Below are 14,765 nucleotides of genomic sequence, written 5' to 3' on the forward strand. Positions count from 1 at the left end.
TATCTTCCATGTCCTTTTCCACATTAAACGCTGATGCAAAATACTCATTTAGTATCTTCCCCATCTCCTGCAGCTCCATACAAAGGTGCCTTGCTGATCTTTGAAGGGCCATATTCTCTACCTAGTTACCCTGTTGTCCTAAATGTACTTGTTAAAAACCCTTTGGATTCTCCTTAACTCTATTTGCCAAAGCTATCTCATGTCCCCTTTTTGTCCTCCTGATTTCCCTCTTAAGTATACTCCTACTGCCTTTATGCTCTAAGGATTCACTTGATCTCTCTTGTCTATACCTGACATTTGCTTCCTTCTTTTTCATAACCAAACCCTCAATTTCTTTCGCCATCCAGCATTCTCTATACCTACCAGCCTTTCCTTTCACCCGAGCAGGAATATGCTGTCTCTATACTCTCGTTAACATATTTCTGAAGGCTTCCTATTTTCCAGCTGTCCCTTTACCTATGAACATCCGCCCCCAATTAGCTTTTGAAAGTTTTTGCCTCACATTCTCAAAACTGGCCTTTCTTCAATTTAGAACTTCAAATTTTAGGTCTGGTCTATCTTTTACCATGACTAATTTAAAACCAATAGAATTATGGTCGCTGGCCCCAAAGTGCTCCCCACTGACACCTCAGTCACCTGCCCTGCCTTATTTCTTGTTTGGATTTTGATCTGTATGAAGGTGTGCTGGGTGAAAGACCAACCTTGGCACTTTGTCAAAGCCACAGGGAACATACGAACAGAGAAAAAGTTTTCCTCCTCCAATCATTCACATCCCACACACAATCCCTCATCTCCAACCATGTCTATGCATCCACCTCTCATTCATCCCAAGCCAACCAATATTCTCACCCATCCCCATGGCTCTACAAAGCCCCTACGCCAATGTAATGCTAACTCATGCCAACCCATGACTCCTGCACAAGACAACATGTTTGTTAGACTATAAACTGAATTTGGACTGCTATAAATAAAACACTGGGAGAGTTTTGCAACTTATGCTACATATTCTTGACCTGTACAATGCAATGTTGTTATTTAAACAGTGAGAGAGATAATTCAAGATCAAGAACCATGGCATGTCTGTTACGTTAAGCAAATTCTACCCAACAACAGGCCTCTGATTGGTTGAGTTGCACAATGTTGATAAGATCTGAGTTCGAGGGCAGTAAGGACAAGTATTCTTCAAACTGAAATCCGACAGCATCTGTGTGTCTCTCTCTCTCTGACTCTCACCCTCTCTCGATATGAAAAACAAAAAGAAAACCTGGGTCCATCTGAACAACTATCAAGCTGCACAAAATAACACATCATCATTGCTAAAAATGAAAAGAACTATTTCTGTTGCATTGTAAAGGGCACTGTGTGCACATGTCTACAAAAAACATGACTCTGTATCTCAACATATAGATAGCTTCCAGTACACATGGTGCTCCATACTCCTGGTCTCACTGACAATCCTGAAGTGTTTGTTATCCAAATAGTGAAAATCATTCTCTCGGTTAAATTTAAACAAAACTTGGCAGTTAAATATCAAACATATTAGCTAGTGCACTGTCCATTAGACAGTGTCTATACCAGACTCCACTTCCCAAGCAATTATTAATATTATATAAATGACTTTACTATGAACTGTCCTGATGACTGCAAAATATAAAACTTTGACAAATGAGTCTTTTTTCAGCAATACTTATGAGTATTGTCATGTCACAGCAGTGAACCATTCTGCTAATTAAACCAAACACCCAGAAAAGCTCACCTCGTCTCATAATCTGTTAAAGTATGAGTGACAGAGAATTCTCCAAATTCCATTATTCAAAGAAAAAGAAAATCAATTTATTCTTTAAGTCTAAAAGTGAATATTAAACAACTACCATTTACAACTAGGCGAAAGTGAGGACTGCAGATGCTGGAGATTAGAGTCGAGAGTGTGGTGCTGGAAAAGCCCTTCATCATCTCTCCTGCTACTCAGATGCTGCCTGACCTACTATGTTTTTCCAGCATCACACTCTCGACAACTAGTTACAACTGTAAGCCTCCTTTCTCTTAACTACTTATTATCTGTCTTCAACTCTATAACAATATACTGTTCCAGTAAACCCATATTAAAATTAAATCAACTTAATTTCGAAACTACTCAGTGTCTGTCATCGTCGCTGTCTGTCTTCCTCTGATTGTAGATCTCCCTGGGTCGTCTTTGGTCTTTTGCTGCATAGATGTTTCATATGAAAATGGTACCTTTTATAGACAGTGTTTTGAATGGCAGTTACTCTCTTGATTACAGTTAGTCTTGATCTAACATTCCAAAATGTCTGCTTCCTAATACCCCAAACATCGAATCACCTCATTGGTTCAAGGTTGGCAAAAAAAATTCAGACATGATTGGGTTTTAGTATCCTGGAGCATAATTTAAACTGATTGATTAGATTCAAATTGTGGTCAAAACAACAGAGATATCTAGCTTAGAGCCAAATGTTACATGTTTTCAATTTTCCAGTACACTCTGAGGCAGCTAGTCCATCACATGACAGGTGCCTGCAGGCTCTCAGTGCAAAACAGCTTTCGCTCTCAAACCTTCAACCTCACAACAGTATTGATAAGTTTAGACTTTCTGAATCAGGTCTAAAATGTACACGTTACGTCTTGGACATCCCACTAGCAAAACTTAAATCTGACTGAGGTAGCAACACTTTAATATGCTAAATTACATCTTGAGTCCTCACTACACAAATAGTGAGGGTTTGTTTCGAGGGTAGAACTTTTGAGGGTGGATTCATGCTTCAAAAGCCATTTCTACCAAGATGGAGAGTCTTGCTTTCTGCACTGAAAGTAAGCACTGAGCTAGAGAGTCTTAAAAGGAAATTAATCACAGCTTTATTTACTTTCAATTCCAGTCAAACAGCAAAACGTAATTATTTTAATTTAGTTTCAATACAGTCTAGCCAATTGAAAATTCATTCTGACCATGTTAAGCAAAAGCAATTCCAATTTGTGTTTCACTGTAGCAGACCACAAGCAAAGTTTGAACAAGGCTGTTTAACCTTCAAACTAGACCACGCACCTAACAGTGAACATCAGAGGGAGATAGCCATTGGCCACGCAATCGTACTTTTTTCCTGGTGCTAATACTTATTAAATTCTCTTATTTTAATTGAAAGAACAAACCACCCAGGGCACAACTAAGGGGCAACAGTTTCACGCAGAGGCTGGTGCTGTTTATGGAAGGAGCTGCTAAAGGAAGTGGTGGAGGCTGGCACAATTACAACATTTAAAAGGCATCTGGATGGGTATCAGAATAGGAAGGATATGGTCCAAATGCTGTCAAATGGAACTGGATTAGTTTAGAATATCTGATCGGCATGGACACGTTGGACTGAAGGGTCTGTTTCCGTGCTTTACATTTCTACGAGTCTATGATATCAGTGGTATGATGGGTAGAAATAGAGATAAACAACAAGAAATAGAGTTGAAAATGTAAACATTTTAAAATTAAACTAAAAACATCCACTTAAAACTGTGCTTTTTGTACTGAATATACACCTTTAAATATCATGTTGTACATGGAGCTTGCCATTGTAGTAGTTTAGACATGAATCTTTTAATCAAACTTAAATCCTGTTTAACCGAAGGGAATTAAGAATCTCCTTGATTTGCCTGCTGTAGAATAAATTGGGTGTGAAATAAGTTGTTCAAATTTAGCTTTAACCCAGTTTCCTGTACATGAGACACACCACTAAAATTGATTAATTGATTGCAGCAAAACAGAACAATTGACTGTAAAGATGAAAAGGAATAATTTGGTTTCAATTTTGAATTCTGTTACTTTTGATTGATACGTCTGACTGATTTTTGTTTTTAGTTTTTTTTAACATTTAAAGCACATATTTTTCAAGTCCAGTCACACATATTTCCTGATAAAGGAGCATCCAATTTGAAATGAGCTCTAAGAGAATTAAGCTGATCCAAAAATTGATGTTCACAAGTTTTCAAGTTATTTTTAATGCATTATTGTTTTGTTTTAAAAAAGCACCTTGAAACGCATCTTAAAGTCTACTTATTACTACAGTGCAAATATATGAATTGGGAGCAAAATTAGGCCATTTTGCCCTTCAAAATAGGTTCAAGGTGAGAGGGGAAAGATTTAAAAGGGACCTAAGGGGCAATATTTTCATGCAGGTGGTGCGTGTATGGAATGAGCTACCAGAGGAAGTGTTGGAGGCTAGTACAACTACAACATTTGAAAAGCATTTGGATGGGTTTTTGAGTGGGAAGGGTTTAGAGGGGTATGGGCCAAATGCTGACAAATAAGACTAGATTAATTTTAGATATCTGGTCGGCATGGATGAGTTGGACCGAAGGTCTGTTTCCGTGCTGTACAGCTCTATGACTTTATGACCACCCAATAAGATCAAAGCTTCTCTGATTGTGTTTCAAATTCAATATTGTCACTTTTCTGTGATAACTGTAGATCCTTGTTCAGTCATGGAATCAACCTACCACCAATTTTAAAATTTGTCAATGGCCCTGCTTCAAGCACACTCTGAGGCTGAGACTTCCAAAGTCACTCAACCCTCAAAGCTATCTTCGCACAGTCAGAAGTCACAGGGTTATAGTCCAACAGGTTTATTTGAAATCACAAGCTTTCTGAGCACTGCCCCTTTGTCAGGTGAAGTGGAGAGGAGTACAGGCACAGAATAAACTTGTGATTTCAAAGAAACCTGGTGGACCAAAACCTGGCATCGTCTGATTTCTAACTTTGTCCACCCCAGTCCAACACCAGCACATCACGGCTATCTTAGCAGAGTGACTGGCTTTTAATAAAAATGTTCTGGCTTGGGCCTTATCCGAAAAATGAAACATCCTTACCATATCCATCTTGTCAAAACTGTTCAGCATCTGATAAGCTCCAAACCAATCATGCCTCACTGTTCTAAACTCTAGTGGAAACTGTCTGAAACTTTCTTGATAAGACAACCCACTCAGTCTATGCAACAAACTAATAAACTTCCCCTGAATCACCTCCAATGTGATTCCAACCTTTCTTAAATGAGGAGACCAAAACTGCACTCAGTTATTGCAACAAGTATATAACAACAGGATCATTAAGGGATATAGTGCTGTAAAGGTTACCATCTATGTTAAATATGTATCCAACAACTTTCAAACTTTTTTATCCAATATAAAGTATACACGAATAGGCCAATATACCAGTTCTTGTTCAGCTAGCAGCACACCCACCTCTAAATCAATCAGCTTTCACTTTCAAATCCCACGCTGGACAAAACTCAAGTCAGCGGTTCAGTAATCCAGAAACCCAAGTTAATCCTTTGGGGACATGGGTTCCAATCCCACTGTGGCAGCTGATAGGATTTAAATTCAATTCATAAACCTGGGGGAAAAGAAAAGTTGATTCAGTCACGATGGCAATGAAGCAATCTTCAAGTTTTGTCAGACATCTGGTCCATTAATATCCTTTAGCAAAGGAAATCTACCCTCCTCTCCTAGCCTGACCCACACACGACTCCAGACCTACAGCAATGCAGTTGACTCTTAACTGCTGTTGTGGGGGAAATCACCCGCCTTAGAGTCAGAGTCGTGGTTCAATGACAGTGTTTATTGTACAAGGAAATACTGGAGATCCAGGGACAGAAAGACACCAACAGTACAGTGGTTAGCTGCGAGTCTTCTCTCCACCTGGAGCACATGCAAAGATACTATTATACATTTTTTAATAATAGGTCAGTGATGAGACTATTGTCTTTGTAACATGGTTTGTTTATTGTAAACATTGCAGAATCGTGAATAGTTTTGTTGCAATCATTGTCAGTTCCAGTGCAGACTTTGTTAATTTCAGCATGACCGTTGTCAGTTTCAGCGCAGACATTGTCAGTTTCAATGTCTGTGTGGAAGTCCATTGCTGTTGTAATGGGCGCTAATTGCTCTTCCTGATTAGCTATTAGCACTTTGTATTGAGTCCGTATCAAACTGTTAGCATTTCTATCAAAGATGTTGGCTGGACTCAGACACTTCGGCAGGCAGTATATGCATTCTCTCCCCCTCCCATCTTAAACTAATTAACTAGGTTGTGAGTGCATTTTGCTGGCATCCTGGTGGCACCAGACAGTGTCTGTGTTTGCTCTGCTGTCTCTCTCCATATTGTGGTCCAGTGGTCATCTTGTGTGTCAAGTGGCCAACTGCTGGCTCAGTGGCCACCTTGTGTGTCCGTATACCAAGTGTCACCCTGCCCCATGCCATCTCCCACTTCACTGTCCTCCAAAATGACCTGACAAATAAGTTTAAAAGACAATTGGAGGGATATGGGCCAGGAGCAGGCAGGTGAGACTAGTTTAGTTTGGGATTATGGTCAGCATGGACTGGCTGGACCAAAGGGTCTGTTTCTGTGCTGTATGACTGTAAGACCAGTTAGAGATGGACAACAAATGCTGTCCTTGCGAGTAACATGCACATCGCATGAAAGAAATAAGGAGGAGGCAAAACCCTCCAGCGCAGTTCAAGACAGCATTGCAACTTTGGAAGTGCTGTCGTGGAAGGGTGATGTAAAGCCAAGTTGGCATCGTCCAGTTTTGAAGAATAGTGGGAGGGTTATTCCCTGGTGTCCCTGGACAGATTTAATGCTCCAATCGTGATGACAAAGATTATCGGATAAAGCACTGCTTTTCATGGAGATCTGCTGAGTGGAATTGGCTGCCAAGATTCCCATTTTGCAACAGTAACTACAATCCAAAAATATGTAATCACTGGTAAAGTGCTTTGAGACATCTGGTTGTCATGAAAGCTGCTATCTAAATGCAAGTCGTCCTTTTTAACACTGTAAAGACACATAATAGAGAATCCTTTCTGAAGTGGGAAATCATGAAGCTCAGCACATATAAAAGGGAAAACACTAGTTGCTGCAAAAAGTTTCATTTTAAAGACCGAACAAGCATTGGCTTTCATTGAATTGTATGACTGTTAAGGTGCGGTATTGCAATGCTGCATGAAAATTCCACCATGATGTGCTTCTATTATTCCTCTGTTGATGACAAAAGACCACCCTTATCCCTACACAGTAACAATTTGAACTATTCGACTTGTACTAAGATTCTGGTAGTAAGTATTCCAACATTATTGCACTGTACAATTCTGGTCTGTGGAAAGTACTGGAAAGTGTCTTGCTGGAGCTGGTTGTTATGTAGAGAGAACAGCATGTAGCTCTTCACTCAAATCCCATTGGAAACATGGGAATTGGAACAATATGGTACCCTTTACTTTGTGGTACGGTAATCAGCTGGTTTTCAGTTCTCATGGGATTTAAATGGAAGAGAAGACATAAACAAATCTGGGACTGAGAAAGAGGCAGACAGTCAAATATTGGAGTGCTGTATTTTGGCTAATAGCTTTGGAGTAATTACTGAATGATAGAATCGTAGAGTCATACAGCACAGAAGCAGATCCTTTGGTCCAACTAGTCCATGCCAACCATAAACCCAAACCAAGCTAGTCCCACCTGCCTGCTCCTGGCCTAATTCGCTCCAAACCTTTCCTAACCATTTACTTATCCAAATGTCTTTTAAATGTTTGAACCTCCACCACTTCCATTCGCAAACCACCCTCTGTGTAAAAAAAAAATTGCCTCGCATGCCTTTTTTAAATATCTCTCCTCTCATCTTAAAACACAACTGGTTTACTATCTGAAGGTCAGAAGCTGAATGAAAGCCACAAACGTTCACCTGGTGAAGGGGCAGCACTATGAAAGCTTTTGATTTCAAATAAACTTGTTGGGCTCTAACCTGGTGTCATCTGATTTCTGACGTTGTCCACCTCAGTCCAATACCAGCATCTGCATGGCCTGGCTACTATATTAAGGAATTGTATACAGCTTCACATGAAGGGGATGATAGTGTAGAAGTTATGACCATTCTCACAGGTTTCTCATAGTCATGTGTTCTTTTACACATCATTATGGGAGGTACTATTTACATAGTCCTAGGAATTAACACTTAAAAATCCTAAAACTCCAGAGAGAATGAAAAGCAGGAGGATTAGGAAAGACATGATTTGTAATTTGACTTTGATTCAAAATTATTCCTACTGAAAGTACAAATTTGCTGTTCCTAAGCCAAACAATATGCTCAAACGATGGCTCAGTGGTTATCACTGCTGCCTCACAGCACCAGGGACCTGGGTTCGATACCTGCCTCGGCTGACTGTGTGGTGTTTGCACATTCTCCCTGTGTCTGCGTGGATTTCCTCTGGGTGCTCCAGTTTTCTCCCACAATCCAAAGATGTGCAGGTCAGAATTGCCCATGCTAAATTGCCCCATAGTGTTAGGTGCATTAGTCAGAGGTAAATATAGGGTAGGGGAATGGGTCTGGGTGGGTTACTCTTCAGAGGGTCGGTGCAGACTTGTTGGGCTGAAAGGCTTGTTTCCACACTGTGGGGAATCTAATAAGCAAACAGCATGGAATAAAAGGTTTAAGGAAAATATGGGTAATAAGATTTTATATATGAAACTAATATAAAAAGGGGCAGCATGGCGGTTCAGTGGTTAGCACTGCTGCCTTACGGCTCCAGGGACCCGGGTTCGATTCCAACCTTGGGTGACTGTCTGTGCGGAGTTTGCACATTCTCCCTGTGTCTGCATGGGTTTCCTGGTTTCCTCCCACAGTTCAAAGATGTGCTGGTTAGGGTGAATTAGCAATGGGAAATTGCCCATAGTGTTCAGGGATGTGCAGGCTGGGTGGATTAGCCATGCAGCGTTACAGGGACATGGTAGAGAGGTGGGTCTGGGTGGGATGCTCTTCAGAGGGTCGGTGTGGACTTGATGGGCCAAATGGCCTACTTCTATACCCAATGGATTCTGTGAAATTGGATTGAGTACGTGTTAACAGATCATTGAACTTAACAGAGAATGGTATAGGCCAAGAAAGATCTTACAGCAGCATTATGATGAAGAGAGAAGCTCATTTGTGTCTGCACTAGCTTTATGAGCATTACAACTTAGTGCCAATCTCCTGTGATTTCTGATAATGCTACAAATTGAATAATTACTTAAATACAAACAACATCCTCTTGAACGCTTCAACTGAACCTGCCTCCACTACATTTTCAGGAAGTGCACTCCAGACCTTAACTGTTCACTGATTGAAAAGGTTGTTTTCTTACATTGCATTTTCTTTTGTTAAACAGTGGGCTCTGATCTCAATCTGCTTGAGTAGGAATAGTTTCACCCTATCTACTCAGTCCAGAGCTAACTTATTATTTTGAGAACAAGCAAATCTTTTAGCTTCCTCCTCTTCAAGGAAAACAGTCCAAACTTCTCCAATTTCTCCTCATAACTGAAGTTTCTCATCTCTGGAGCCATTCTCAAAAGCCTTTTTTGCATTATTTCTGATGCTATCACATCCTTCCTATAGCATGTTGCCCAGAACTGTTCACAATACTCCAGCTCAGGCCAATTCAGTGTCTTATATTGGCTCATCACAAACTCTCAGTTCGTGCACTCTATACCTCTATTTATGAAGCCTGGAAAACTACAGAGAAACCTTGATTATCAGGCATTTGATTATCCAAATATTAGATTATCCAGTAAGATCGCAAAGTCCGGATGCTTGGTAAACTATGTTGTCTGGCATTTGATTATCTGGAACTCGATCAGCCAGAACTCGATTAACTGAGCAAAATACTCCCCGCGTGTATCCTTTGGATAATCGAGGTTCCTCTGTACATACATTATGAACAACTCTCTCAACCTGTTCTGCAACCTGTAATGATTTCTGCATGTACACAGGCAAAAGTGAGGACCGCAGATGCTGGAGATCAGAGTCTAGATTAGAGTGGTGCTGGAAAAGCACAGGTCAGGCAGCATCCAAGGCGCAGGGAAATCAACGTTTCAGGCAAAAGCACGCCATCAGGTCTCTCTGCTCCTGTACATTGTTGAGAATAGTATCATTTATGTTATACTGTTTTGCCACATTTTTTGGACCAAACTGCATTACCTCACAATTCTCTACATTGAATTTCATCTGCCACATTTCCACATACTCCACCCAACATATCAAATGTCCTTTTGGAACTCTACACAATCCTCCTCACAGTCTACCATTCTCACAGGTGTTGCATCAACTGCAAATTTCAAAATTGTCCCAAGGCCTAGACCATTAATACACATCAGGAAGAACATAGTTGCAATACCAACTCAAGGAACTCAACCGCATCTTCCAGCCTCTATAGTACCCATTGGTCATTATTCTCTGTTGCCCACCCCTCAGCCAATTTTGTATCCACGTTGCTACCGTCGCTTCCGTCCTATGACCTAGAACTTGCCTCAGATGCCTGTCATATGACATTGCATTGAACACTTGGATGAAGCAATGGCCTAGCGATATTATTGCTGGGCTGTTAAATTCAGAGACCCAGGTAACATTCTGGGGACCTAGATTCAAGTCCTGCCACAGCCAAAGGTGGAATTTGAATACAACAAATGTCTGGGATTAAGAGTCCAATGACCATGAAACTATTGTCAATTGTTGGGAAAATCCATCTGGTTCACTAATGTCCCTTAGGGAAGGAATCTGCCATCTATACCTGGTCTGGCCTACATGTGACTCCAGACCCTCAGCAATTTAGTTGACTCTTGACTGTTCTTTAGAGCAATTAGAGTTGGCCAATAAATGCTGGTTTAGCCAGCTGTGCCTTCATCCTGTGAATGAAAAAGAACATTTTTGGAAATCTTTAGGGTGGCGTGATAGCTTAGTGGTTAGCATTGCTGTCTCACAGCGCCAGGGACCTGGGTTTGATTCCAACCTTGAGCGACTGTCTGTCTGAAGGTTGCACATTCTCCCCGTGTCTGCGTGGGTTTCCTCCGGGTGCTCCAGTTTCCTCCCACAGTCCAAAGATGTGCAGGTGGGGTGAATTGGCAATGCTAAATTGTCCATAGTGTTAGGTGCATTAGTCAGGGGTAAATATAGAGTAGGGGAATGGGTCTGGGTGGGTTACTCTTCAGAGGGTTGGTGTGGACTTGTTGGGCCAAATGGCCTGTTTCTATACTGTAGGTAGTCTAATCTAATCTAATCCTCCCACAGTCCAAAGATGTGCAGGTTAGGTGGATTGGCCATGCTGATTGCCTATAGTGTTCAGGGATGTGTAGGTTAGGTGCATTAGTCAGGGGAAATTTGGATGATAGGGTAGGGGAAAGGGTCTGGGTGTGTTACTCCTTGGAAGGTCAGTGTGGACTTGATGGACCAAAGGGCCTCTTTCCACACTATAGGGATTCTATGATTCTATTCTATGGTCCATGTATATCACATTAACAGCCCTTGACAAATCCATGCCAACTTTTCTGAATCAGTCAGTCTATATTTTCCGGATGACTGTTAATTCTATCTTGAAGAATTGATTCTCGATGGTTCCCCATCACATGTTAAATTGACCGGTCTGTAATTGCTAGACTAATCCTTTCCAGAACAAGGACGTAATTATTGCAACTTCTCATCCTCTGGCCCAATGAAAATTGAAAGATATTTACCAACATTTCTGCAATTCCTACTCTCTCCTCCTTCAATAACCTTGGTACCATCTCACCCGGTCATGTTGCCTTATCAACTTTAAGTATTGGCTGCTTATACAATACCATAAATAATTTTATCATCATCAATTTAAAATTATCTAGTGACTGTATTTTCCTTCTCTTAGGTCAAGACAAATATTATTGACAAATATTATTGAACACCTCAGCCTTGTCTCTTGATTCCTACTCTCTCCTCCTTCAATAACCTTGGCACCATCTCACCCGGTCATGTTGCCTTATCATCTTTAAGTGTTGGCTGCTTATACAATACCATAAATAATTTTATCATCATCAATTTAAAATTACCTGGTGCTTCCAAATAAACCTGTTGGACTATAACCTGGTGTTGTGTGATTTGTAACTTTGTACATTCCAGTCCAGCATCTCTAATTCAGTGAAGAGGGTAGATTAAAGACATTGGAACTGTTGTCCTTGGAGCAAAGAGAGCTGATGAATGGATTCTCTAGCCTCAAATAATGCTGATCTTGCCAACATTGATCTCGCCTAATGCACACCCTGTGCAATGGAACCTGCATGCCTCTGTCTAAGTTTGTTACAGACTTCGATCGTACATCCTTGCTTTCTATGATTTGACTGTCCTGCTTGTAAACAAACCTTTTCACTGTACTCTGGTACACGTGACAGTAAATCAGTCAGCCAATTAAATGGTACAGCTGTCCAATTCCTGAGGGAATTACTCTGACCCTAGCCCTATTCAATCCTGCTACAATTTACTTTCTTAATCTGACTCCATGAGCACTGTTGGAACTGTTGAAATAATATCTGAAATAATTCTGAAAGAATATGACAAGGATCCATGAGCAATAGCCTGACTTTAGGGTGAGTCACTCAATGTTCAAAGTTCACTCTGTTCTATAAATCAATGTCCATCTGGTCTTTATTTACCAGACCCCATTTGGTTCACTAATGTCCTTCAGGGAAGGAAACTGCCATCCTTACCTGGTCTAGCCTACATTGACTACAGACCCACAGCAATGTGGTTGACTCCTAACTGCCCTCTGGGCAATTAGGGATGGGCAATAAATGCTGTTTTGGATTAAAGTGGGCTTTTGCCCGAAACGTCGATTTTCCTGCTCCTCAGATGCTGCCTGACCTGCTGCGCTTTTCCAGCACCACTCTAATCTAGGCTCGGGTTTCGAGCATCTGCAGTCCTCACGTTTGCCTAATAAATGCTGGCCATCCAGGCCCTCATCCCATGAATGAATTTTAAATATGTGCATCTCAACCGAACATAAAGATTAAAAATGCTTATATCTCCATAGAATAACTAGCACATATAAATAACTCATCCAATCATTTGAATTAAGCAGCATAAATAACACACAAAAATGGATTTTTTGTAACAAATATCGAATTGCTAGATTATTTGAATTAAAAGCAGACTGTACTCATGGAATCCCTAAGGGTGGAAGCAGTCCATTCAGCCCATACTGACCCTCCGAAGAGCATCCCATCCAGATCCTCCCCTATAACCCTGGACACTTTAGCAAATCCACCCAACTTGCATGTCTTTGGTCTGTGAGAGTAAACCAGAACAATCTCACAAAGACTTGGGGAGAATGTGCAAACTCTACGCAGAATCAAACCCAGATCCCTGGCACCGTGCGGCAGTGGTACTAAATACTGAGCCACCATGCTGTTCTGCTCTGAAAAGGTTTAACCCATCCACAGCTTTTGTACAAAAAATAGAATCTGCTGAAAAAACTCAGCAGGTCTGGCAGAATCTGTGATGAGAAATCAGAGTGAACATTTTGGGTCCAGTGACCCTTTGTCAGACCACAGCTTTGGTACATGTGGTCCAATCAGTCAAATTAATTTCAATTTTTTTAACCTAGATTCTCTAGGTGAGATTGTGATAAATTGGCTTTACACTGTTGCCAACATTAAATAATGAAAATTGAAATTCACGTCTCCATCTTTACTCTGCACACTTTGGGGACAATAGCGGAGTGGACAGCATATTTTACATTGAATCCTTGTGTGTACTACTGTAGCATATTACACCCTAAAATAAATGTTCAGACGCTACATTAAAACAATGCACAAAGACATTTTGTGTCAATGTATCGAGCAATGTGCTACCATTTTAACATTATCTTGAATTGAGTCTGAATTACTTCATTAAAATGCAAGCAAAATGTTATATACTATTCTCAATATTAAGTGAGATTTGCACCTCCTTTTCCTCAGAAAATTATAGTGCATAATACGTTCGCCATAAATGATTTTAGAGTCAGAGAGTCAATGAGCTGTACAACAAGTAACCAGACTCTTCGGTTCAATTTGTCCATGCTGACCAGATGTCCTAACCTAATCTAGTCCCACTTGCCAGCATTTGGTCCATGTCCCTCTCAATCCTTCCCCATAATATACCTATCCAGATGTCTTTTAAATATTGTCATTGTACCACCACTTCCTCTGGCAGCTCATTCCATACACGCACCACCCTCTGTGTGAAAAAGTTTCCCCTTAGGTCCCTTTTATATTTTTCCCCTCTCACCCCCTAAACCAATGCCCTCTAGTTCAGGACTCCCCCACCCCAGGGAAATGACCTTGTCTATTTACCCAATCCATGTCCCTCTTGATTTTATAAACCTCTATAAGGTCACCCCTCAGCCTCTGACGTTCCAAGGAAAACAGCCTCAGCCTATTCAGCCTCTCCCTGTAGCTCAAACCCTCCAACCCTGGCAACATCCTTGTAAATCTTTTCTGAACCCTTTCAAGTTTCACAACATCTTTTTGATAGGAGGGAAATCAGAATTGCACACAATATTCCAAAAGTGGCATAAATAATTCTATTCATGCTACCTAGCTCATGATATAACTATATTAAAGGAAAACAGCTCTTCCCTGACTGTGAAGCAATTCTATATATACTTCAGGAGATTAAGAGATGACTAACATATGTCTAAGCCTATAGCAACAAGATAATACAGTACTCAAGTGGCATGTTGTACCAAACTCTCAAGTTTCAGTAACCGAGTAAAATGGTAACAAAAGATCTTAATGCAAAGTCCACTTCAATCAAGCACCTATAAAACAGATCAAACATATCTTCTTGTCACTCATTGGATTAACTCAAGCAATTAAGTATAAAGCAGCCTACGTATGAGAACTACTCGAGCTAATCCTTTGATTGATTGGTATGAGGGTTGATCTGTTGTGTAGGGATTTTGCC

At 40.7% G+C, this 14,765-nt stretch overlaps 1 protein-coding gene across 4 annotated transcripts in view; it reads right to left on the reverse strand.

Moving 5' to 3' along the window:
• Positions 1–14,765, reverse strand: part of jakmip2 (janus kinase and microtubule interacting protein 2) — a 277,735-nt gene that overhangs the window by 151,111 nt on the left and 111,859 nt on the right. For 3 of the 4 annotated variants that reach the window (XM_043704011.2, XM_087995065.1, XM_043704012.2), the window contains exon 2: positions 5,236–5,386. The exons of the other annotated variant lie outside the window; for it this stretch is intronic. The gene's annotated coding sequence lies outside the window, so the exon portion shown is untranslated. The remainder of the gene's footprint in view (positions 1–5,235; positions 5,387–14,765) is intronic. 4 annotated transcript variants of the gene reach the window in all.

This window comes from Chiloscyllium plagiosum, unplaced genomic scaffold (genome assembly GCF_037043375.1).
Source record: "Chiloscyllium plagiosum isolate Xiang-an unplaced genomic scaffold, Cpla_swu_hap1 HiC_scaffold_16, whole genome shotgun sequence".
Lineage (NCBI taxonomy): Eukaryota > Metazoa > Chordata > Chondrichthyes > Orectolobiformes > Hemiscylliidae > Chiloscyllium > Chiloscyllium plagiosum.